Source organism: Ahaetulla prasina, chromosome 13 (assembly GCF_028640845.1).
Source record: "Ahaetulla prasina isolate Xishuangbanna chromosome 13, ASM2864084v1, whole genome shotgun sequence".
NCBI lineage: Eukaryota > Metazoa > Chordata > Lepidosauria > Squamata > Colubridae > Ahaetulla > Ahaetulla prasina.
The window spans coordinates 13,014,834-13,040,000 of NC_080551.1; the positions used below are offsets into that span (position 1 = coordinate 13,014,834).

Sequence of the window (25,167 nt, forward strand, 5' to 3'; positions counted from 1 at the left end):
ATCCATTTAAATAAACAAATTTGGATAAATATGCAATACACAAGCTGAAACTCTGGTAATGTCTGTGTCTTCTTAAAGCTTTAGCTTCAGCCAATCCCATAGTCTTCGCAAATATTTTTTTTAAAAAAAACATTAATTAGTACAAACACTAACTTCCTCTGCCCAACAGTTATAAGGTATTTTGTAAACTAGTGATTTATACTTGTTTATATATGTGTGTGTGCATGTATGTAAAATGTCTAGTATGAGAGGGGGAGGGAGAGAGTGAGAGAGAGTGAGTGAGAGAGAGAGAGAGAGAGATGGTGCTTTTTAATTTTTCTGGTTTTTTTTTAAATTTAGGGGTATGCATTTTTTCCCTCCTATTTCATGGTTCTGGTGTTTTGCTAGTGGGTCATTTATTAATTGTTTTTAAGTGTTTCATTGCTTCTTTCACTGTCTACTTTTGTATTTTTATAGTTGTCATTTTTTGCAGTCCTGTTATAAAAACAAGAGAGTGTTGGGGAAGACGGGAAAATATTGTTAGCGATGGACAGCAGTTCTATTACTAGTATTTTATTTCACTTCCTCTCGGCCTTAACTCCCTCTTTTCCAGTATGATCTCAGCACACCACTCAAAGGGCGAGTGTGACCCTCGCTGTTAAAATTTGTACATGTGAGATATTTTAAAAAAAGGTGCTTTATGTGCATCATAAAAGAGGGACAATAAAATGGTGCTTTGCAAGGCTTCTTTTGAGGGCATGGGATGCACACACACTCCGCTGGCAACAATTAAGTGATTCACATCCAAGGGTGACCCAACCACTGTTCCAAAATGTCACACAGTGGTCAAATCCATCAAGCCAACTTGATTCAGTAGTTCTGAGCCTTGACAGACAGGCTGTCTGCACCGAGAGATTTTCATCCGAGCCTCTCCTGCAGCCTCCTCCTTCAACCTATGCCACGATAAATTTAGATCTATCAATTCTGGAATACAACTATATGCCAGTCTTTTTCCTGCTCCAGTGCACAGCAATTGTATGGGAGATTTGTGCTGATTGGGGCCAGAAGGTGCCAGCCTCTAGTGCCAGCAAGAGGAGTGGAGTTTAATAGGCTTGCTTTGTTTTTTTTCAATTGCCTATTTCCTTGGGCTTGAAACAGATGGGGAGTTGTAACCCAAACAATTCCCATCATTCCAGATTCTCCCATGATACACAAAAGTTTTAAGGAAGAGACAAAAAAAAAAGGAACAGTAGCTCTTACATTAACAATGGTTGAGGATGCCAGAAGAGCAAGAACCAAAACTTTGTTTCTCCTTCTGGAGCTGGAGGAAGAGGAGGAGGAGGAGGGGAGAGGAGGAGAGGGGAGGGGAGGAGCAGGGAGCTGTGGGATCCTTGGTGCTCTCTGAACTTGGTAGTTTTCTTAGAAACATTTCATTACCCAACTAGGTAACATTATCAGTGCACTTCATTACCTAGTTGGGTAATGAAACATTTGCAAGGAAACCATGAAGCTTAGAGAGCATCAAGGATCTTTCATTTCAACCCTGAGCTTACAAATATTTTCCTTTATTGGTAATACATAAAAAAGCTAAGATATTTCACTTTTCCAGCGGTATGGCTGGTTTACTACTTATCGTCAGTCAAATGTTCAATCATCTTCCCAGAAAGTTTGTTTTTCATTGACCCAAGCATAGTCTGACCTAGAACATGGCAGCTGAAGAGAAGGAAGTGGAGGAGAAGGAGAAGGAGAAGGAGAAGGAGAAGGAGAAGGAGAAGGAGAAGGAGAAGGAGCAGCAGCTCTTGTACAGATTGTTGCAATATGTTTGTTAAGTGTTTTCACAACAGATTTTGACAGGCTAGAGGTAATGGACTTTAACAGTCAGTCCTCTGGCTTCTCGGGGAAGTGTCATTAATTCTTGAGTTGGAGACAGCCATCAAGTTTCCCCTTTTCCATACAAATTATAGCATCCTTGAATTGATGTCCATCTACCTCTCTGAGAATTACATTTCACTGCTCTTATCATTAAGACATATTTTTCTAACATTCAGCCAGAAACTTCCCCTTGTAACTTAAGACCACTATTTTACACTCTGTCATCTGGGCTGATAGGAGCCCTGACTGTCTAAGTGACAAAAAAATTCTTTGGGTACTTAGTTCTATCTGACACCCAAAGGCAACTGGACCCGCTTTTTTTTTTTCTGAAAATATTTCACTTTTCATCCAAGAAACTTATTTGAGACAACCATGACATGGTTGATTGAGAATCTCTGTAGACTTCTATCCGACATATTTGTGTTGCTGTCCAACCTATCTAGAAACCGCATCTGGGAAAAGCCAATTGTAGAGGAATGTAGAAAGTCCAAGTAGAACAACAATTTATTTTGTCTTGTTTGGCACTGTCTATGTTGACTGGCAATATGTCTCCTGGATACAGCAGGAACATTTGCCAGATGTTCCTAGGGATAACTAAAGGCCAAATCTGAGGCTTTTTGCATAGAAAGCACATGTTCTACCATCTAGCTATGCCTAGTCTTAAAGAAACAGGAATCTATGGCAGAGCAGATCAAATTATTATTGGTTCCCAGTGATACGAAATTTCTTCTTAATTCTAAGTCTTTGATAAACTTCCATCCATTACTCCATTACTTCCCCAAAACCCCATAACTTTAACCTTAGACTGTATACTGTAGACCTCACCCCATTCCTAAGAGGTCCGTAAAGGGGGCATGCATAAGAGCACCAACGTGCCTTCCTGTATTCAAGTTTATGTTCATACCTATACTTGTTATCTTGTACATGTTTGACAACAAATAAAATAAATAAAAAACAAATAAAAAACAAATAAACTAAACTTAACAAAACAAAACAAAGCAAAGCAAAGCAAAATAAAATAAAATAAAATAAAATAAAATAAAATAAAATAAAATAAAATAAAATAAAATAAAATAAAATAAAATATTAAAATAAAATAAAATAAAATAAACTTATATTGATGCATTCTTTTAGATCTATGGTAGAACCCAGTCAGATGTCTATGGAGATTCTCAGTCATGGTTGTGCCAAAGGTGCTTTTTCAAGAGGCAACTGGACTTTCCGGTTTTTCTTTGAAGATGTTTTGCTTCTCATCCAAGAATCATTCTTGAGCTGAAGAAGCTTCTTAGATGAGAAGCAAAAACATCTTCAAAGGAAAACAAGAAAGTCCAATTGCCTCTTGAAAACGTTTCAAAGGAACCATCAACCATGAGATAGAACCAGCGATGGGAAAAGCAGATGTTTTACTTCTCCATCCAAGAAGCTTCTTCAGCTCTTTGGGAGAACCCCATCAGATGAAGACCACATTGCAGTGTTGTTAGAGGAGACAGTAAGAAAGAGGGGAGGGTGGAAAAACTGCTGAACAAACCCTTAGCAAAACTCACCTGCTGGCCCGTGCCAAATAAATTTCAATTCATTAAGTGATTACACCAGAGAACAGAAGTCAGATTCACATGGGGGCTGTTGACCTTTAAGGATAATTAACATCATCAGGGTCGCAAAACTCATCCAAGCAAAATAATTGGGAACATCTCAATATCTCATCGGATCCAATGTCAGGGGAAGGAAAGGAGGGGAGTCGGCGGAAATGCCAATTAATTTTATCCCATGCCTCTAGTTTCAGCTCTTTGCAGGACCCTGTTCAACATCTCTTTCTTCCCATGCCTTTCCCTGCTGAGAATTATCCCTTTAAATGTTAAGCAAACTTTTTTTTTTTTAACTTTTAATCCTTAAATTTCAATTGTTCCTGTCTTTGGTCTCCCGTTATTTTTTTCTCTCTCTTTTTTTCTTCTTCTTTCATTCTCTGCCTGTTTTGCTCATAAAAAAGGGGTACAGTTTCTCTAAAGCAACCTTATCAGGGATGCTGTTCAGCAGGTTCTGACAGGTCCTGGAGAACCGGTAGCGGAAATTTTGAGTAGTTTGGAGAACCGGCAAATATCACCTCTGGCTGGACCCAGAGTGGGGTGAGAATGGAGATTTTTCAATATCCTTCCCCCTGGAGTGGGGTGGGAATGGGGATTTTGCAGTATCCTTCCCCGGGAGTGAGGTGGGAATGGAGATTTTGCAGTATCCTTCCCCTGGAGTGGGGTGGGAATGGAGATTTTGCAATATCCTTCCCCCTGGAGTAGGGTGGGAATGGGGATTTTGCAGTATCCCGGGAGTATGGAGAGAATGGGAATTTTGCAGTATCCTTCCCTACCATGCCCACCAAGCCACACCCACCAAGCCATGGCAACAGAACCGGTAGTAAAAAAAAATTGAATCCCACCACTGGACTTTAGGTGTCTTTTCTTTAGGGTTTGATGAGCCAGCTGCCCAAATTAATCCGCAAAACACCCTAACATCAATCTGTTCAATTCCAATGATGACTCTCCTGTTTTTGGGGTTTAGAATTTCTCTCACTCATATAAAACCACATTTTTTATTATTATTATTATTTTTGCAACAGAACATCAGGCGAACATTCAGCGTGGCCAGCTGGGTGACTAAAAGAAAACGCCAGCTAGCTTCTGATCTGAGAGGTGGAGGGAAAAGACAGAAGAATCCACTTGGGATGTAATTGAAGCATGGAAAACCCAGGATATTGTAGGCGCCTGGTGAGATAACGCAGGCATACGTGACAAGACCCTGTCTAGTTGCTGCCTAATTAAGAGAAACACAAGGGGGGAAAAATCTTGTGTTCAGCCCATGAGTTCTCCAAAAAAAAAATCTCTTCTCCTTTGAAAGAAGACAAAGCTCAGAAATAATTTATTTCCCCCAAAAACTGAATGTTGAAGGGGTAAAAATAATGCAGAGGAAATGTTCAGGAAGGCACAGTGCACAAGAATGACACTTGCTGCTGCACCCCGAGAGAAAATGTACTAATTGCCCTTCTCTTTATGTTTCCCCTGTGGATGGGATCTGGGGTTCTGGTGCATCCGCCAAGTTCTAATTCAAAGTCAATATTCAAAGATGGTTAGAGTTGCTTCAAATAAGAGATGGAAGAGCTGAACGCAACCAGGTTCGGTTCAAGCCAATTTAAGATAAAGGAAGACCTAACTGTACATTTCGGGGGACGCGGTGGCTAAGACACTGAGCTTGTCAATCGAAAGGTCGGCAGTTCAGTGGTTCAAATCCCTAGTGCCGCATAACAGAGTGAGCTCCTGCTCCTTGACCCAGCTTCTACCAACCTAGTAGGTCGAAAGCACATAAAAAATGCAAGTAGAAAAATAGGTCTTTGGTGGGAAGGTAACAGTGTTCCGTGCACCTTTGGCATTAAGTCATGTCAGCCACATGACCATGGAGATGGCTTCGGACAGCGCTGGCTCTTCGGCTTTGAAACGGAGATGAGCACCACCCCCTAAAGTCGGGATCGACTAAGCACATATGTGCGAGGGGAACCATTACCTTTACCTTTAACTGTAAGTTATAAAATGAGAATCACAAGAACCCTTGCAGCTGATTTTAAAAAAGGGAAAGAGGTAAAATAGCATGAAAATAGCAGGGATATAGAGGCTTTGTAATGACAATACATGTTTTGAAGACTTCTCTGCAACTCTTGCAAAGTTTGAATAGCAGGATTGGGGGAATTGGGGGTTGGGAGGAGAAAAGGTTGCATAGCAGTCTCCAAATTTCCCAGCAAAAAGCCAGTGATGAAATTGTGTTGAACTAATACAGAAAGGATTAAAAGCTGTCTTAAAAGCTTTTTACTATATATCTAAAAATCACCATCTGCACATCTACATTTTTTAAAAAATTGAAATACGTGTTTTGTCCCAATTACTCATATATATCTACTATGAAACAAAGAAATATTCTCCGTTATATGCTATGAATTCTTATTTGAGAGATCTAATCTGTCCATCTTTATTTATTTATCTACTGTATCTATCATCCATCCCTTCCTCCTTATTTTATATACGAAATTTCACCAAGAATTGAAGGCACCTCCCTAGACGGATTAACTCACAATATGATAAGCAATACCCTGAAGGAAATTCAGACTGATGCCACTTTAGTTTTAAAGATGGTGAAAAGTTGTTTTCTAAAATCTAAATCAAACTTTCTCCAATTTAGAATCTGTATGTTTTAAGATCAATACCGGGAACATTTTAATGATGGGAATTGGGATTTTTTTTTATGGTTTGCATATCATTTATAGATGATATAATGTGGCATAAGACCCGTGGTGGTGCAGTGGTTAGAATGCAGTACTGCAGCCTACTTCTACTGACTGCTGTCTGCCCAAAAGTTTGGCAGTTCGAATCTCACTAGGCTCAAGGTTAACTCAGGCTTCCATCCTTTTGAGGTGGGTAAAATGAGGACCCAGATTGTTGGAGGAAATAGGCTGACTCTGTAAACTGCTTAGAGAGGGCTGTAAAGCACTGTGAAGCGGTATATAAGTCTAAGCGCTATTGCTATTTCAGTACATTTTATCTCTGACTTCTTATTAGCCATCATGGGTTGATTAGAGAGGGAAAAACAGGGTATTATGATAAAGAAACAAAAATAAAAACATGCATGTCAGACCCAGCAACTCTTACACTGCAAAAACCTATGGACTTCACAACTCGACCAGGGTAAAGCAATAGATGCAATTTATATAGAGTTCTGTAAAACCTTTGATTCAGTAGTATACAACAAACTACTCCTAAAACTAAAATTGTACGTTAACTGCAGTAACAGAGTTGTCAATGCCTGGAATGCACTACCTGACTCTGTGATTTCTTCCCCAAACCCCCAAAACTTTAACCTTAGAGTTTCTACTGTTGACCTCGCCCCATTCCTAAGAGGTCTTTAAGGAGTGTGCATAAGTGTACCAGCATGCCTCCTGTCCCTGTGCTACTGTCCTCTTTCATATTCATAGTTAAGTTTATACTTATACCTGTTAGCTAATACATGCTTGACAAAAATGAATAAATAAATAAACAATAAATAAATAAATAAATAAAACATACAATTAAAAACAACTCACTTCCTCAATACAAGAGGCAGAAACAACAAGCAACAGGGAGGAGTGGACTGGGTTTTGTGAGATTTATTTGGGGAGGGCGTGAGAAGCCCAGAGAATGAAAGGAATGAAAAAGAAATGAAAGAGGAGAATGAAAGGGTTCGACGTTTTGTAGCTTGGATGGATCATAGATACCAACAGGGTCAGCTAAATTAACTGAGTGTTACAGAAGAACGATAAGGATAAAAGCTTAAATGATAAAACACACCTCTGTAAAGTAAAGCTGAGTTTCTTTATTCCCCTCTAAGGCAGCCTGCTAAAAACAACTTCTAACAGAAAAGTCAGTCCTGGAGAACAGAGAAGCTGTCCTCCAAGTTTTGGTGATAAGCAGGCTTTGTAGGAGTAGTCAAATTCATTGGACAACTACTTATGTCGTATCAAAAAAAAAAACCAAAAAAAAAAATCCACCACATCACACCAGAGTTCTCTACTTATATATAGAAGGAAAGTCACATCTGAAATGCTGTAACCACAGAAAGTCTTCTGAATCTCAAATATCTTTGAAATAATTTCAAGGCGCTTGATCTGAGGGGGTGGGGAGGATGGGATCAAATTACTCTTGAGTGCATCACCGCTGCGAAGCTTCACACGCTGGTAATAATTTCTTCCCTCTATAGATTCGGACGCCTGCACGTTTTTCGTATCTTTATGCACCAGCACACTGAAGGAATAAGCTGATGTGGTCTAGCATCTTATACTTTCCTCTGAAAAATCACTGCTGGCAGATCCTGTTCACAGACCGGGCTGCTGACACAGCCAGAATGACAATGCAAGAGGAACAGTTGATTCCTGCAATAACAGAGCCTTTGATGTGGAGAGGTGCTAATGGGATTCTCAAAATTCCCACCTGATCCGTGTTGTGCTGCATAATTCTCTGGTTTAGCTCTTAACATCACACAGACCAGTATGCTTAATGTATGATATTTTTTAAAAAACATAGCACACATACACGCAGAGACACAAGTGTGGCGTGCATGTGTGTGTGTGTTTAGTAAAGGGAGGATAAATCCTTATAGTTTCCTATTAAAATGTTACACATCTAATAAAACACAGTCGCGCAACAGACACAGCATATTAAAATCTTGCCTAAACCTGCACGAGATACAAGTTAATGTTCCTATTATAAGCCCTCTGTCAAATCTCCATATAGCCCTTTTCCATCTAATGTCCTTTAGATCTTGCTATTAATCACTGCAACGAGACATTGTAGGAGTTGAAGACTACTTTTTCTGGAGGATGCCCGTTGGGAGAAAGCTATTTTATAGTTTGATGTCACCTTAGGATGCTTCTAATTTTTTTTTTTAAAGTATAATGCTTTCTTTCCGGGTCTCCTTCCATGTTTCATGGTATGTTCTTTCATGCAAAGTCAACATGTTTTGACCATCAAAGTGGCGTTTCTAATTTCCACAGGGGAATTGGCACCTTTTAAACCTTAAAAGACAGATATGTTTACTTGCATAAAAGTTCTGCCATGATGGGTGTGGTCCAGCGGTGGGATTAATGAAGGGGTGTCAATCTTGAGGGCCGTGGGCCAGATCCAGCCCGCGATGTGGTCAGATCTGGCCCACGAGGCTGTCCTGGTCTACCCATTGCAAAGAGAGAAGATCAAAGTAGCTTCAGCCCGATGTACGCAATGTGAAGAGGAAACATGCCAGCAGTTTGGGAAGTGGTGTGAAGCTGGCCATGCCCACCCAGTTGGCCACAATCACCCAGTCAGCCACACCCGCCTGGCCCCCCAAAGTCAACCACAGCCCTGATGTGGCCCTCAATGAAATTGACTTTGACATCCCTGCTCTAATGCCCCTTTTTATCACTTCCAATTATCTCTCATCACTTTTTTATTATTATTATTTGAATTTATATCCGCCCTTCTCCGAAGACTCAGGGCGGCTTACATTGTGTAAGGCAATAGTCTCATCCATTTGTATATTATATACAAAGTCAACTTGTATTGCCCCCCCCCAACAATCTGGGTCCTCATTTTACCTACCTTATAAAGGATGGAAGGCTGAGTCAACCTTGGGCCTGGTGGGACTAGAACCTGCAGTAATTGCAGGCAGCTGCTATTAATAACAGACTGTCTTACCAGTCTGAGCCACAGAGGCCCTTAAGAATGGTGTTTTGTTTTGCAGCTATGGCTTCTCTCTTCATCAGATTAAAGAAATCGGGGTGTGTGTGTGAATCGAGATCTGCAAAAAAAAATTAGTCTGTAGGCACATTGGTGTCCACAGACCTTAAATTGGGGCCACTGTCCTTGAAAAATCAAAAACCACACATCACATCTGGAAGCAGAGGTTTGGAATTGTAAAGCTGATGGACCCACATCACTTATCTACAGAGGCTTCATTTATATGTACGTGAGAAGGGTCCATCAAGAAGGGAGATGGAGTATTTGTGTGTTTAATTACGCTATACGTTATCTTCATATTTTTCACAGCTCGGCATGGCATGGAAATTTGGTGGTGCAGCAATGCAGGTCAGAGGTGGCTATAAGTTATTAACGACTTTCTAGAAACAAGAAAGGAGAGCATGCATTCAAACAATAGTAATCATGCAACTTTTATAAGTGGTATCTTTTTAAATTATAAATGTTGAACTTACATGGAATAAATTCTTTATTACAGCCGAAGGCCAGGAACTTAAAATAGCCAACATGAACAGAAGGTCCACGAGACATTAGTACAATATATAATAAAACAAGCAGTAACATGAAAGTGAAAAGAGATCATGGAATACAACTGAAGAGAAAGAGTTTTCCAATTTAGCTTGCAGCCCCTTATTATGTTTTTGCTACTCTCTCTATACGCTACCAAAGAAACATTTGTTAGTTTATAAATAGCAGGAAGTTGCTGTTCCACAAGTAAATCCATGAGGAATAATTTATCTCGGAGACCCTGAAAGTTTGCTAAAAGGGGAATAAGATGCATACTGCATAGATCCCAATAAAAATTGCAATATAGCAAAACACATCCAACTGCCCCGAGCAGTTACAATCTTTGTTAAGAGATTCCAGTAAATCTGTCTTCCAGCAGAGCAGATGGAAAACCTACATTTAACTCCTTTTAAATGTAGAAGACTCTTGATTTAAGAAGCATTCCAGCTCCATCTTAATCCATGGACAGCTTGATTAATGTTGTTGTACACATATAATGTTTTTTTTTTCCTATTGATTAGCTTAATGTAATAAATACCATGGTTATTATTTTAAGATACCCAGTATAAGAGAAAAGGAAACCAGATACTGAACTTTCACTGTTGGCAGGTATCTCTGTAGCCCTTTTGGGGAGAGAGGCCAGAGGGCACCAGCTCCACCAGGGCACAAAGCGAATTGTCTAGAAGCCTGGCACTCTGACAAATTAGCCATCAATAGAAATAGCAATAGCACTTAGACCAGCGGTTCTCAACCTGTGGGTCGGGACCCTGTTGGGGGTCGAATGACAATTTACCAGGGGTCGCCTAAGACCATCAGAAATATGGGAAGTATACTTGCGAGTCGAAGAATCGCGCTCCAATGGTTGACTTCACAAGCCAGCTGCAGGCTCTTCAAATCGCTAGCCGAATTCGGCTTCAGGCGCAATCAATTAAAAAAGAGAGAAAATCTTTGCCCTGATGTCTTCCTCTGAAGCCAGCTGCAATCACTCCCAATCGCTAGCCTAATCTGGCTTCAGGCGCAATAAACTTAATAGGGGAGGAGTCTCCGCTTTAATGCCTCCGTCCTCAAGGCAATTGCAAGCAGTTCAGATCGCTAGCCAATATGGCTTCAGGCGCGATAAAATCAAAATGAAAATAATTTTATGGTTTGGGGTTGCCACATCATGGGGAATTGTATTAAAGGGGTCGCAGCACTATAAAGGTTGAGAACCACTGACTTATACTTATATACCTCTTTACAGCCCTTTACAGCGGTTTACAGAGTCAACATATTTGCCCCCAACTGTGTGGGTTTTCATTTTACTGACCTTGGAAGGATGGAAGGCTGAGTCAACCTTGAGCATGGTGAGATTTGAACTGCCAAATTGCAGGCAGCCAGCAATCAGCAGAAGTAGCCTGCAGTACTGCCCTCTAACCAGCGCTCATAGACACAAAGACATTAACAATACCTACAGACTATGCAAAAGAGACAATCAACTAGCCAAAAAGGGAATGAAAAGACCCAAGCACCTGTTGTGGCCCACCAGACTCGGACAATGAGGAGGTTGGGGAGGAACTTGAATACAGCTCACCTGTCTGGAACCCATACCACATCTCTGACATTAATATAGTTGAACGAGTCCAGAAATATTTTACAAGAAGAGTCCTCCACTCCTCTGTAAACAACAAAATACCTTATACCTCCAGACTTGAAATCCTGGGATTAGAAAACTCCGCCAACTCAGACATGACCTGTGTTTAACACACAGAACCATCTATTGCAATGTCCTTCCTGTTAAAGACTACTTCAGCTTCAATCACAATAATACAAGAGCAAACAATAGATTCAAACTTAATGTTAACCGCTTCAATCTTGATTGCAGAAAATATGACTTCTGTTACAGAGTTGTTAATGCTTGGAACACACTACCTGACTCTGTGATCTCTTCTCAAACTCCCAAAATCTTTAACCAAAAACTGTCTACCATTGACCTCACCCCATTCCTAAGAGGACTATAAATGCACAAAAGTGCCTACCGTTCCTGTCCTATTGTTTTCTTTCATTATATGTGACAAAATAAATAAATAAATAAATAAATAAATAAATAAATAAATAAATAAATAAATAAATAAATAAATAAATAAATATAAATAAACGTGGGCCAGTCCTGGAGTCTGGGGAAGGCTCTGATGGATGCCCTGTGTTGGACGCAGAGATAGAGCCACGGCCATCCAACATTTCCCAGCTGCCTTTAGAGTTGGAGATAAGTGGGGAAGAATAACAGCTGGGGTCTGTTCCAGATGCGCATATGCACAGAGCTGTCAGGAGAAGAGAATAACTGAGTGACAGGGGCCGACTTGGGAAGAAAGGCACATGTGGACTAGTGGTGGGTATCAAATTTTTTTATTACCAGTTCTGTGGGTCTGGATTGGTGGGTGTGGCAGGGGAAGGATAGTATAAAATCTCCATTCCCACCCCACTCCAGAGGAAAGATACTGCAAAATCCCCATTTCCTCCCAATCAGCTGGGACTCGGGAGGCGGAGAATAGATGGGGATGGGGCCAGTCAGAGGTGGTATTTACCGGTTCTCCGAACTACTCAAAATTTCCACTACTGGTTCTCCAGAACTGGCCAGAACCTGCTGAAATCCACCTCTGACATGGACGCCAAATGGGCCCTCCCTGGCTAGGGACTAAATAGAAGCAAAAGGGGAGTAGTAGTTGCAGGAGACAACAGTTCGTATTTCTTTGTTCGTGCCTCAGAGACTTCTTGCCAGGCATTAATTTACAGCTTTGCGACTGGGGAGCTCTCGGCCTGGCAATTATCCAAGGACTGATAAGGTCTGTTATTGCAATTAACCCTTGGAAGGATTATTGCCTGGACTTTTTGGTGTGTGAATGCCATGGATTCACAGTAGTTAAATAAAGAGGGTTTTTTCGGGACAAGGAGTCTATTTCTTGGTTCTGCTAAGACTGGGTCAGAACAGCACCTCTCCACCAGCAATCATCAGCAACCAGATTAGCGTAGATTTACTCCAGCATTAGACCAACAATCAATTAAACAATGCCCCAATCAAGGAACTGCCCAACAAGCTAATAGCAAACTACCCAACCAAAGAATCTCTAAGATTGCTTCCACCAACACTGACATGGCAAGTCACTAGAACAGAGGGGTCAAACTCGATTTCATTGAGGGCCACATCAGGGTTGTGTTTGACCTTGGGGGACCAGGGTGAGCGTAGCTGGAGTGGGTGTGGCCAGCTTGAAGTCACTTGTGTCGGGGGCGCCTGTGGCGGCCCGAGTACTCTGCCAGAGAAAATGGGCTCCCAAGCTCCGTTTTCGGCTGTGACAGACTCCTGCAACCCTCTGCCAGTGAAAATGGAGCTTGGGAGGGCCACGCGCTGCCCTCCCGAGCTCCATTTTCACTGGCAGAGGCACCGCTTGCAGGTCCTTCATTGTTTCCAGGGTAGCCCCGCAGGCCAGATCTAAGCACCCTTAGATCTTTGAGTTTGACACCCCTGCACTAGAATATAAACCAAGAACAAACCCCACTCCTTACTAACCCTGATACCTAGTTTGGATAATAAAACGTCTGCAAGAAAACAAGCAAGCTCAGAGAGCACTAAGAACCCTTTTTTCAACCCTGAGCTACAAATATCCTTTATTGGTGAGTTGACTTTCTAAAGATTCAATTGACGCTTCGTTCCAAGCCTCCCCAGGTTTTCAGCCCCACGTGGTATCAGCCACCACCGCCTAACTTTTGCTGAATATATGGGTCAGATATAAACACCTGCCTGTTCTCTCTCGGACAAGATCTGCAAAAAAGAAAAAGAAAGGCTTTTTAGAGAGAATCCAGCTGAGAAAACGCGGCTCAGAGGTGGTGGCGTTATAAAAGCCTGGTTAAGTGGAACAACTTTCTTCACACCAATTGTCCTCAAATGCCCACACAGGTCAAGGGAATTGTGGGTCACTTCATTCCCAGCATTCAAAAAACATGCACATTTCAAACTGCTCCAGCACTTAACAAAATATTGGAAACGCTGAACGGATGCTTTTCGGCAGCCACTCTAATTCAGGGCAAGTGTAAAAACCATAAAGCCATCCTTAAAAAGCCACATTCTACAAGGCGCACCCAGGTGAAATGCACACTAGAAACCGTACACACAGACACACAAACCACACACAAACGCACAATTAGATCAACGATGTTGCTAAACTCAGCCTCCCTTGGCATTTGCCAGTGAAGAAAAAAAGGTGGGTGTATGTGTTTGAATAAACAGCACATACACTGGTTTAGAGACGCAGCATGAATGCCAATGTGTCCAGTATGAAAGTAAAAAAAAGGCTGGTTTTAAAACAGTCATAGAAAATGTAAGCTATGCTGTATGATTATGAGAATAAAGGTTATGATCAAGGTGTATAATGCTATGCGTATTTTAAAAAGACTGGATGCAAGCGGTACACTGTTGTTGCAAAACTGGAAATGTGACGTAGATAAAGGAAAATGCATAATAAAATCATTTTTTTTAAAAAGGAAATGTAAGCTATCTAAGGTTCTTCTCCCCCAAAAAGCTATATTTGAAGGAAGATATGCTATGTAACACTCTTCAACTTAATTAGGTTAATGAAAAACCCAGCAGCTGAATTTATATCATAGGCTAAGTTCAGTTGATTCTTGGTCAGGCTTTTTTTGTAGCTTAATATATTGGGCAACAATATGTTGTTGCTAGCTTTTAATTCAATATATTCTGCAGATTCCAAAATGGATTAATTCAACAAGCGAGATGACTTTTTGTTGTGTGAACGGAGCCTTCAACGATCACAGAAAAGAATGCTAGACTTATTATATAAGAGCCATGGTGGCACAGTGGTTAGAATATAATATTGCAGGCTCATTCTGCTGACTGCCAGGAGTTCAGTCCTGAATGGCTCAAGGTTGACTCAGCCTTCCATTCTTCTGAGGTCAATAAAATGAGGAGTCAGATTATTATTATTTTTTTATTTACATTTATATCCCGCCCTTCTCCGAAGACTCAGGGCGGCTTACATTGTGTAAGGCAATGGGGACAATATATCTGTAAACTGCTCAGAGAGGGCTGTAAAGCACTATGAAGCTGTATATAAATCTAAGTGCTAAGTGCTATTGCTATTGCTATGTAAAGGAATATGAAGTGATATATAAGTCTAAGTGCTAAGTGCTATTGCTATTGCAGTCTAACTCTGCCAACTGCCAGCAGTTCGATCCTGACGGGCTCAAGGTTGACTCAGTCTTCCATCCTTCCGAGGTTGGTAAATGGGGACCCAGATTGTTGAGGGCAATATGCCGACTCTGTAAACCACTTAGAGAGTGCTGTAAACCACTATAAAGCAGTATATAAGTCTAAGCACTATTGCTATTGCTATCTACAGTCCCAACAAATTCCTCATCAGCTAGCTATTGTCAGATCTCTACTTCAATGTTCTCATATCATTTCCCAATCTACTGTAGCTCTGGACCACTTTTTTAAATGTACTATTAAAGGCTGCTCAAAAATGCCAAGCATGATGTAGGTCACAATAATCCAATTTAACTGCTCTGGCAAAGGCAAACATCAAGATGCTATCATTTTTTAAAAAAAACAAAAACAAAGAACATTAAAATAGCAAACATTGTCCCTGATAAAAGAACGGTTCTCAGACATGTTGGGTAGGAAGCCCGATTTGATCTCGGGATGGTTATTTGTCATTTCCCTTGGAATGTCATGAAAATTGGACTCTTACATTTGCTTCTTTAGTCAATGTTTCTTGACACTGTTCCCCCCCCCGCTTTTTTTAGCTTAAGAAGCAGCAACTCTCTCAGTATTTTGAATAAAAAAATCTGATTCAGAGAAACCAAGGTTAAAATTTCAAAACGTGTAGATCAGTGGTGGAATTCATTTTTTTTTACTACTGGTTCTGTGGGCGTGGCTTGGTGGGCATGGTGGGCGTGGCTTGGCTTGGCGGGCATGGCTTGGCAGGCGTGGCAGTGGAAGGATACTGCAAATTCTCAATCCCTCCCAACTCCAGGGAAAGGATACTGCAAAATCTCCATTCCAACTCCACTCCAGGGGAAGGATACTGCAAAATCCCCATTCCCTCCCCACTCCATTCCCACCCCACTCCAGGGGAAGGATACTGCAAAATCCCCATTCCCTCCCCACTCCAGGGGAAGGATACTGCAAAATCCCCATTCCCTCCCCACTCCAGGGGAAGGATACTGCAAAATCCCTATTCCCACTCCACTCCAGGGGAAGGATACTGCAAAATCCCCATTCCCTCCCAACTCCAGGGGAAAGATACTGCAAAATCCCCATTCCCCCCCACTCCAGGGGAAGGATACTGCAAAATCCCCATTCCCTCCCCACTCCAGGGGAAGGATACTGCAAAATCCCCATTCCCACCCCACTCCAGGGGAAGGATACTGCAAAATCCCCATTCCCTCCCAACTCCAGGGGAAAGATACTGCAAAATCCCCATTCCCCCCCACTCCAGGGGAAGGATACTGCAAAATCCCCATTCCCACCCCCCTCTGGGGCCAGCCAGAGGTGATATTTGCCTGTTCTCCAAACTACTCAAAATTTCCGCTACCAGTTCTCCAGAACCTGCTTGAATAGCACACCTGGTGTAGATGCTCAAAACCAGAACATAACGTAGCTGTTTAGTCCGTTGGTAGAATTTTCCCGATCTCAACTGTGTTGAGCGCAGGTATCCAGAAAACAGGGCAGGAAACATTTCAGTTTTCCTCAATCATCTTTAAGTATGACAGCTTCAGCCTAGTCTCACATTACTCCCTTCATATTCATAATATGAACAACCCATCCCACCCCTTTTGTTTCTTTGCAAACTTTTCTGGGCTGCCATTCTTCAACCAAGTAGATGCAACAGACTAAAACTAGTCTCAACACGGCCTTGTTTTGCTTTGAGCTATAGGCTTTTTTTATACCTGGTGCATCAGCTGAAATGCATGATTCACGCGTCCCATTAGGCATTCACAAATCTTCTGCAGACAATTACATTTAAAAACCAAAAAGCCAGCAACAGCAACACATAAACCCTCCACATAGCACAAAATGAAATCTCCAAAGGTAGATGGATAAAGCCATTAATATTTTAAATGGAATCCTGATTGTCAGGGCTTTCCTTTTTTTTTTTTTTAAGCATGTGCTTCCAGTACATAATTACAAGGCCTTAATTTGTTTTCTTCAATATATTGTAAATAAAAGGTGCATGAGATTATCCTCAGCCAAGTAGAGTCATGCATCAAACACCAGGGCATTTCTGCACAGCGTTTAGAAGCAATCATGGTCCTATTACTTCATAATCTGTCACAAATTGTGACAAGGGACACTGGTTCTAAAGTTCTGAGAAAGTGCCAGGAAGGTGAGGAACGGACAGGATTCACAGATCTGTGGTTGCTAATTGAGGGATGGACCCATCGTATGAATGATGGGTCCCCAGGAGGGAGGGGATGCATTTCACAGGAATAAGAGGAAGGTCAATAGAGATATTTTGTGTGGTAGAAAAACGGCGAAGACCAACCCTCTGTAATAGTTCTCAGACTACATGATGGATGCAGATAGCAGAATGATTTAATTCTGCCTATAGTAGTGGTGAAATGCTCTGAAGTTTGCTATTGGTTCGCTGTGCACGTGTTGGCACGGTGCGTGCTGGCGCAGGCACTACCATACAGCGCTGAAAAAAAGGAGGCTTAAGAAGCCTTTTCTAAGGTAAGTAGAACAGCGAGGGGGGGGAAAGCTGTGCCGCGCGATTTAGATTCATTAGAAAACAGGATTATAAATCCTGCGGCATAGCTGATTGTCAGAAATACCGGTTTGTTTGAACCAGTAGCCTTTTTTTTTTTTTACTACCAGTTTGCCCAAACCGATAGCTTTTATTACTACCGGTTCGAGAGAACTGGTCCATTTCACCTTTGGCTATAGGTGTGAATAATAAAGAATTCATGAAGGAAGGCAAATATACATGTCCCAGGATAATATTGCAAGATCCAATCAGAGTTGATTACCAGGACCAAAGGTTTAGTCAGAATAACAGGTTAACAGGATAACAGAATAACAGAGTTGGAAAGGACTTTGAAGGTCTTCTAGTCCAGGAGACTCCAACCTTGGCAACTTTAAGGTCTTCTAGTCCAGGAGACTCCAACCTTGGCAACTTTAAGCCTGGTGGACTTCAACTCCCAGAATTCTGGGAGTTGAAGTCCACCAGGCTTAAAGTTGCCAAGGTTGGAGACCCCTGTTCTAGTTCAACCCCCTGCTCAAGCAGAAAACTCTCTATCATTTCAGATGAATGGTTAATCTTCCAGACTTTCTCTGTCTTTCTCAGCAGCATAGAGAGATGTTCCCTGAGGATGGGCTCCAGCACAAGTCAGGAAGCTGGAAAGACTAAACTTACCATAGGACCTCAAAGCCATTTCTGCTTACCGTAGGAAACCAGATAATAAAAGGCTAAAGCTCTTTAACAAAAGAAATATTACCATCTCACTTTGCATAATATTTGCATCAGCTCTTAAGAATTTCTGGCGTATTAAAGCATTCAGAACAGCTGAAATGCTTGTGTACCTCCTCAGTGGCTGGAGACCTTGCTTTCTTTGGATTAAAAACAAGATGAAGTTAAATAACCACCTATTCATAACTAGGAGCATGAAATTGGAGTCAATGATGAGCTTGTGATGGCACAGCTGGAGGCCCCGGACTCAGAAAGTGCAAGGAGAAAGGGACAGAAATAGAGATGGCAGAGTATAAGGGAAGGAGCGGGTGCTGGAGGGAAGAGAAAAAGGGGGTGAGGGGGAAGAGAAACAACATTCTGTGTGAAAGGGGGCTTTTGCAAACCTCATTCGCTAAACTGACTCTTTCTGAACTGAACCGAGTAGGAATTTCACACAGAACAACCAAAGATCTGGTTATGGAAGAAAACAGCAATTAATTAAGCGCAACTGAGTTGGGTATGATGACCCTTCATAACCAAATGGACACATGCTTGTCCTCTCAAACTGCCTTGGGCAACAATCCATGACTCTTCAAAGGACATTACAGTGAGATCTCAGATCCCGTCCATCTACTTAGCCATTATCTTTCTCTTCTATACTTCCACCAGTCTTGCCAACCCTACTTTTGTTCCTAGTCTTATCTCAAGGGTGAGTTTCTGCTTTCCCATTATTTATTTCATCAAAGACTGATGGGTCAGTTGTCCTAGCAGTCCATGGTACCCTAAACATTATCAATCCCCTAATTCTGAAGTATCTATGTTTCTGTCCTTCTTTCCCAGTGCCCAAGTTTCACAGTCATACAATATCATTGTGAGACCTAGTAATGATTTTTGTCATCTAAATATCCTTATCCTTCCTAATCTTATCTATATTTACCATGGTCTTCCTCATGAGGTTCATCTCCTCCTTACTTTCTCCAGCACTGTCTCCATAGTTATCTTTCTGTATTGTCATTTTGCTGGTAAGGTTGAAAGTCAAATGGTGAAACTAAGGTTAACCTAGAATGATGGTGAAGTTAGATGGAGCTGAGCAGGTATGATTGAAGCCAACCTGCCAAGGAATTTAGAAAAACAGAGTTGGAAGAGACCTTGGAGGTCTTCTAGACCAACCCCCTGCTCAGGCAGGAAACCTTACACCACTTCAGATAACGTCCAACGTCTTCTTAAAAACTTCCAACATTGGAGCATTCACAATTTCTGGAGGCAAGTTGTTCCACTGTTTAATTGTTCTAACTGTCAGGAAATTTCTCCTTAGTTCTAAGTTGCTTCTCTCCTTGATTAGTTTCCACCCATTGTTTCTTGTTCTACCCTCAGGTGCTTTGGAGAATAGCTTGACCCCCTTTCTTCTTTGTGGCAGCCTCTGAGATATTGGACCCCTACTCCTTCTTTTCATTAAACTAGACATACCCAGTTCCTCGCAACCATTCTTTATGTTTTAGCCTCCAGTCCCCTAATCCTCTTTGTTGCTCTTCTCTGCACTCTTTCTAGAGTCTCAACATCTTTTTTACATTGTGGCAACCAAAACTGGATGCAGTATTCCAAGTGTGGAGAAAGGAAAAAGATCTCCCAAAATCAAAACCATAAAATGGCAGGCAAATCCCTTCCCTGTTATTCTTTTCATCCTTTCTTCCAATGACTGGCATTTGTGGAAATGTCAGGCCCTCTGGCATACTAAGCTATATGCTGGAGAGCATATGGCTAGGATGAGGGACAGAAGAACAAAAATAACTGTTCACGTCTACAAAGTATTCCTTCTGGATTTCCATCCTTATCCCTTCTGGGTATGAACCCAGATGAGCTTCCAGTTGTCCACATTGCCAGTCATCTGCCTGAACAATGAGATTGTGACATTGCAAGATGGGTAAGATTTAGAAGGAGAAGAGAGGAAGGAGAGAAAACTCCTTAATGGTTTAATTAACGATTTGCAGATTAATACAGTGACCCATGATATCTACTCAAGATGCATTGTTGTTGTTAGTTGCAAAGTCGTGTCCGACCCATCATGACCCCATGGATGACATTCCTCCAGGCTTTCCTGTCCTCTACCATCCTCTGGAGTCCATTTAAGCTCACGCCAACAGCTTCAGTGACTCCATCCAGCCACCTCGTTCTCTGCCGTCCCCTTCTTCTTTTGCCCTCAATCGTTCCCAGCATTCGGCTCTTCTCCAGTGAATCCTTCCTTCTTAGGTGGCCAAAATATTTGAGTTTCCTCTTCAGGATCTGGCCTTCTAAAGAGCAGTCAGGATTGATCTCCTCTAGGACTTACTGGTTTGATCGCCTTGCAATCCAAGGGACTCACAGGAGTCTTCTCCAGCACCAGACTTCAAAGGCCTCAATTCTTTGGTGGTCAGCCTTTCTTATGGTCCAATTTTCACAGCATTTCACAAGATGCATGGATCAGTATAAATCCAGCCAATGCCATGCTAGATCTAGTAGTGATTATTCTGTTCTAATTCCTTAATTCATAATTTAAACAAAAACCAAACAGAAAATTTGTGGTTGTTAGTTTATACATTATGGACATAATGTACTTTCTTGTAAGAGTAGTGTCAGCATATATTTTCCCTTTGTCTCTATCTTTACATGGCGCGAAACAGATGTCTGTTCTATGGATTAGCCCTTAATGAGAAAATGTTTTTATTGTCCTAAACTTGGATGTTTTATATTATTGTTTGTGTATCCCCACACACGCTATTTTGGCAAAGAAGAACACATAAGCATAAAAATGAATGTGTTCGTTTTCCTATGAAATTGTCTCAATGCATTTTTCTTATACATCTCCTCCTTACATTCGCTATATTTAAATGCAAGGAAGCTGTAACCTTTATTTTTAAAATGCAATTTCAGAAAATGCTCTCAGAGGCAGCCCTTTTGCAAAACATGGCATTTTAGTTCAGATGGCCTTTTTTCCCTCTCTTTTCCGTACGGTCTACTTCTACTAATAAAAGAGTAATACCAATAGCAATAGCACTTAGACTTATATACCACTTCACAGTGCTTTCCAGCCCTCTCTAAGAGGTTTACAGAGTCATCATATTGCCCCCAACAATCTGGGTCCTCATTTTACCCACCTCAGAAGGATGGAAGGCTGAGTCAACCTTGAGCCTGGTGAGATTCGATCTGCCGAACTGCTGGCAGCCAGCAGGCAGCAAAAGTAGCCTGCAGTACTGCACTCTAACCACTGTGCCACCGTGTCTCTTAATAAAGAGTAGTAAAGAGTAATTGAAGTAAGTAAAACAGGGCTCTATCAAAATGAGACCATAATAAAATTGTCAAGAAGCCCTAACACAGAAAAGGAAGTAACAAGCTCCCTCAAAAAACACACAACCCGTAAGTCTGAACCTTAATAGCTGTACCTCTACTAGATCCCCATTATAGGGTCATGTAGAGTAGACTAGATCCAGAAGATCACATCAGAGTCTTTAATACCATTGTTAAACCAGTATTACTGGACAGAAGAGTCATTAGAGGGCTGGGTCTGCCCATCCCTCTTCTCTATACACCTTGAATTCTAGAACTCTTTCCCTTTTTTTTTCATCTGCAATTATATCCCCAAACCAACTAATATCAGGTAATAAGGCATTTTGGCTTTTAGATGTTACTTATTTACTTATTCAATCATTATATCTATATACCTATATATCTATATACATAGATCTCCACCCACAGGGTTCTAGGGGGAAGGTGTATTACCTACAATAAAATAACAATTTTATAGAAATGGAAATGGATGAAGCAACAAGCCATTAACCACTCAAAACAATAACATGATCTTAAAAAATAAATAATTAACACGCTTAGACAAATAAAATTGTTTCCAGAGAACAATTGGACATCTTTGATCCCCATCAGGATTACTTGTGAAAGCTGGATAGTTGGACAAGGTGTGGATTGTGTGGCACAATTCACCGATCAATCTGTTTCTGTTTAAAACAACCAACCAAACAAACAAACAAAAACTGCATTCATTTTGATTTTTCAAGGAGCATCCATTACAATCACTTGCTCAATTAGTCTCAACTTACTTGGAAGAAAGCACTTGGAAAATACAGTTGTTCTTTTTAAGGCTTCCTTAAAAAGTATAAAGCACAATCTTAGTCCCACAAAACCTCTTTTATTTATATGAATGTAAATTACTTTCATTTATAATCTGCAAGGGCTCGATAAACAGTCTTTCAGAGGAAGGTTATCAATACCCACCTATCTCACATCGAACGCTGCCAGAGAGCTAATTTCCAGACACAGGGCAAGGCCAAACTTGGCACAGAGTCACAAACAGAATTTTCAAATCTGGAATCGGCCAGATGAACTAACTGCTTTCTGCAAAAGCTCACACCCCATTCGCTCGTCTTTTATATCTTATGGGAGAGGCCAATCATCTCCAAGCCTCACTCTGAAGTCAACCCTGTAAATTGTTCTTGTCATCTGGCAGCTCTACGCATGCGCACACTAGGAACAAGTTCCTGCTGTTCTTCTGCCTCGCTGCTGTCAGACTCTGGAGGCTACACGTAACTATCAGATGGCCTTGGCCCCCTCTCTGCCTCTGATGCAGAGCCCTCGACAGAGCTTTCCCCAGCCCACAGGACTGGCCAAAGTTCCTCCCCAACCTCTTCACTGTCTGACTCTGCTGCCAGCTCTGCTGGCCGCCGGTGGGCCACAACAACAGTAACCCAGAGCACCTCTAACTTTGCCATACCACAATCTCCTAAAATGATAACAGAAGTGATGCACATACCCTCCCTCACCCCCAATAAAACTAATCATTCCATTGCATTGCAGGTTAAGGTTAGAAATAAATACACCACTGTCAGCCGCGAAGAATCAGAACCATAGGTTAAGTTGCAGTTAAGAAAATGTATTGCTCAAGCCCAGGGGTGTCAAACTCAAGGCCCGCAGGCCAGATCTGGCCCATGGGGTGCTTAGATCTGGCCCATGAGGCCGCCCTGGAAACAGCAAAGGATTGGCCCGCAGTGCCTCTGCCAGCGAAAACGGAGCTTGGGAGGGCGGCATTTCGCTGGCAGAGAGTTGCGGGAGGCTGTCGTAGCTGAAAATGGAGATCGGGAGCTCGTTTTTGCTGCTTAGGCCGCCACAGGCGTCCCCGACATGAGTGATGTCAAGCTGGCCACACCCACCATGGCCATGGCCATCCCACCAAACACAACCCTGAAACTGAGTTTGACATCCCAGCTCAAGCCTATACACAAGAATCTAGTCAACTAATGTTCAATACTAAACTGGCACTAGAGAAGGGTCAATGGAATTCAAGAGAGAGTTGCACCAGTTGTGGCAACGTAATGACTCTAGGCTGATGACTCACTTAATTCCTCCCCCCAGCCCTGCCTGCTCTTCTCCTACAACAACATTGTAGGAAATCCAATGTAACTTGAGCGATACTCTCTTGACTAAGGCTTACTTTTTATGTGTGTTATCAATTGGCTTGATCATCTTTTAAGGTCTCCCTTTAGCTTATCTATTGCCATCCTTTTTTCCAGTCATTTGGGAAGGCTGGACGTTTAAATTAATGAATAAACTGACTTTCTCCAGATATTCAAAAGACGATGGCTCTTGTGAATGGCAGATGATGTCGACAGATGGCCAGGCCCACGGATTTAGTCATCCATGGAGACGCACTAGAGTTTTCTTCCCCACTTTGCTGGCGCAAAGCCAATGCACTCAGCTCCCCACCCCCACCCCAGTTTGCTCACAACCCCCTGGGGATGGCAACCCATAATTGGAGAACAGCAGTGATCCAAACTGTATTTAAGAATAGTGGAGAAAATATGCTCAGATGAGCCCCCATGAAGGTTATTGCATCTTGAACAAGCTTCCTGCTGAGAAAACTATGTGTATGTATTGGGAGGGGGAGAAAGGCTCCTTTCTTGCAATGCATTTTTTTTTAAAAAAAACACATTTGGTTTTTTCGGAAAAAAAAACAAAAACCCTGTTTTATTTGAGGTGTGTAAGGATGCTGTCATTTGAACCCCATATCTAATTTGTGTGATGTTGTGTGTGTGTGTGTATGTACACACCCTATTTTTCAGACCATAAGATGCACCAGTGTAAAAGACGCACCAAGATTTCGAAGAGGTAAGTAAGAAAAAAAAAGTTTTTGCCCTCCCCTGGCCCCCAGGGACACTGTAGGCTTCCCAAACCCTCTGCGCGCCCCATTTCTCACAAAAATGGGCCTGTTTTTTGCCCATTTTACCCTCCCCAGCCCCCAGGAGCACTGCAGGCCTCCTAAACCTTCATTTTTGCGAAAAACGGACCCATTTTTCACAAAAATGGGATGCGCGGGGCACGGCTTTGGGAGGCCAAAAATGGCTGTATTCAGTGTATACCAACATTTCCACCCTCTTTTGTGGTGTGTGTGTGTGAATGTGCGTCTTATACTCTGAAAAATACAGAGTATACAAATATATATATGCAATCTATCCCTTTCACAATCTGGCTTCTGCTTAATAGCAGAAACTCCCCTTTATTCAAACCCTGTCATGCCACAGCATATAACTTTTATATACTGTTGTTGCTCTCTAGCCCCATCTAGTGGCCAGAGGGACAAATATGCCCCAACATATGAACTTTATATACTGTTGTTACTCTCTAGCCCCATCTAGTGGCCGGAGAGAGAAATCCGAAGTATATTGTTTGAAGCTGACCCCCACCTCTTTACCCATCATCCCGGACTCTCAAAACAAGTGCATGCTGGGAAGCCAGAGTCCATTTCCTTTAGCATTTGGAGAAGGCAGAAGCACAAAGAAGGATCCATTATTAATCTGGATGGCACATGGTCATCCAAGGACAAACCCACATCCCACACACAGAGCATCGCTGGTGAGGTTTAAATTGCTTGTATTTATTCATTGTTTTTGTTTGTTTGTTTGTTTGTTTGTTTTGTTTTTTATTTGCATTTATATCCTGCCCTTCTCCGAAGACTCAGGGCGGCTTACACTATGTCAAGCAATAGTCTTCATCCATTTGTATATTATATACAAAGTCGACTTATTGCCCCCAACAAT

At 41.7% G+C, this 25,167-nt stretch overlaps 1 protein-coding gene across 2 annotated transcripts in view; it reads right to left on the reverse strand.

The window, feature by feature from the left end:
- NTRK3 (neurotrophic receptor tyrosine kinase 3) overlaps positions 1–25,167 on the reverse strand; it is a 517,214-nt gene that overhangs the window by 350,618 nt on the left and 141,429 nt on the right. The gene's annotated exons all lie outside the window — the stretch shown is intronic.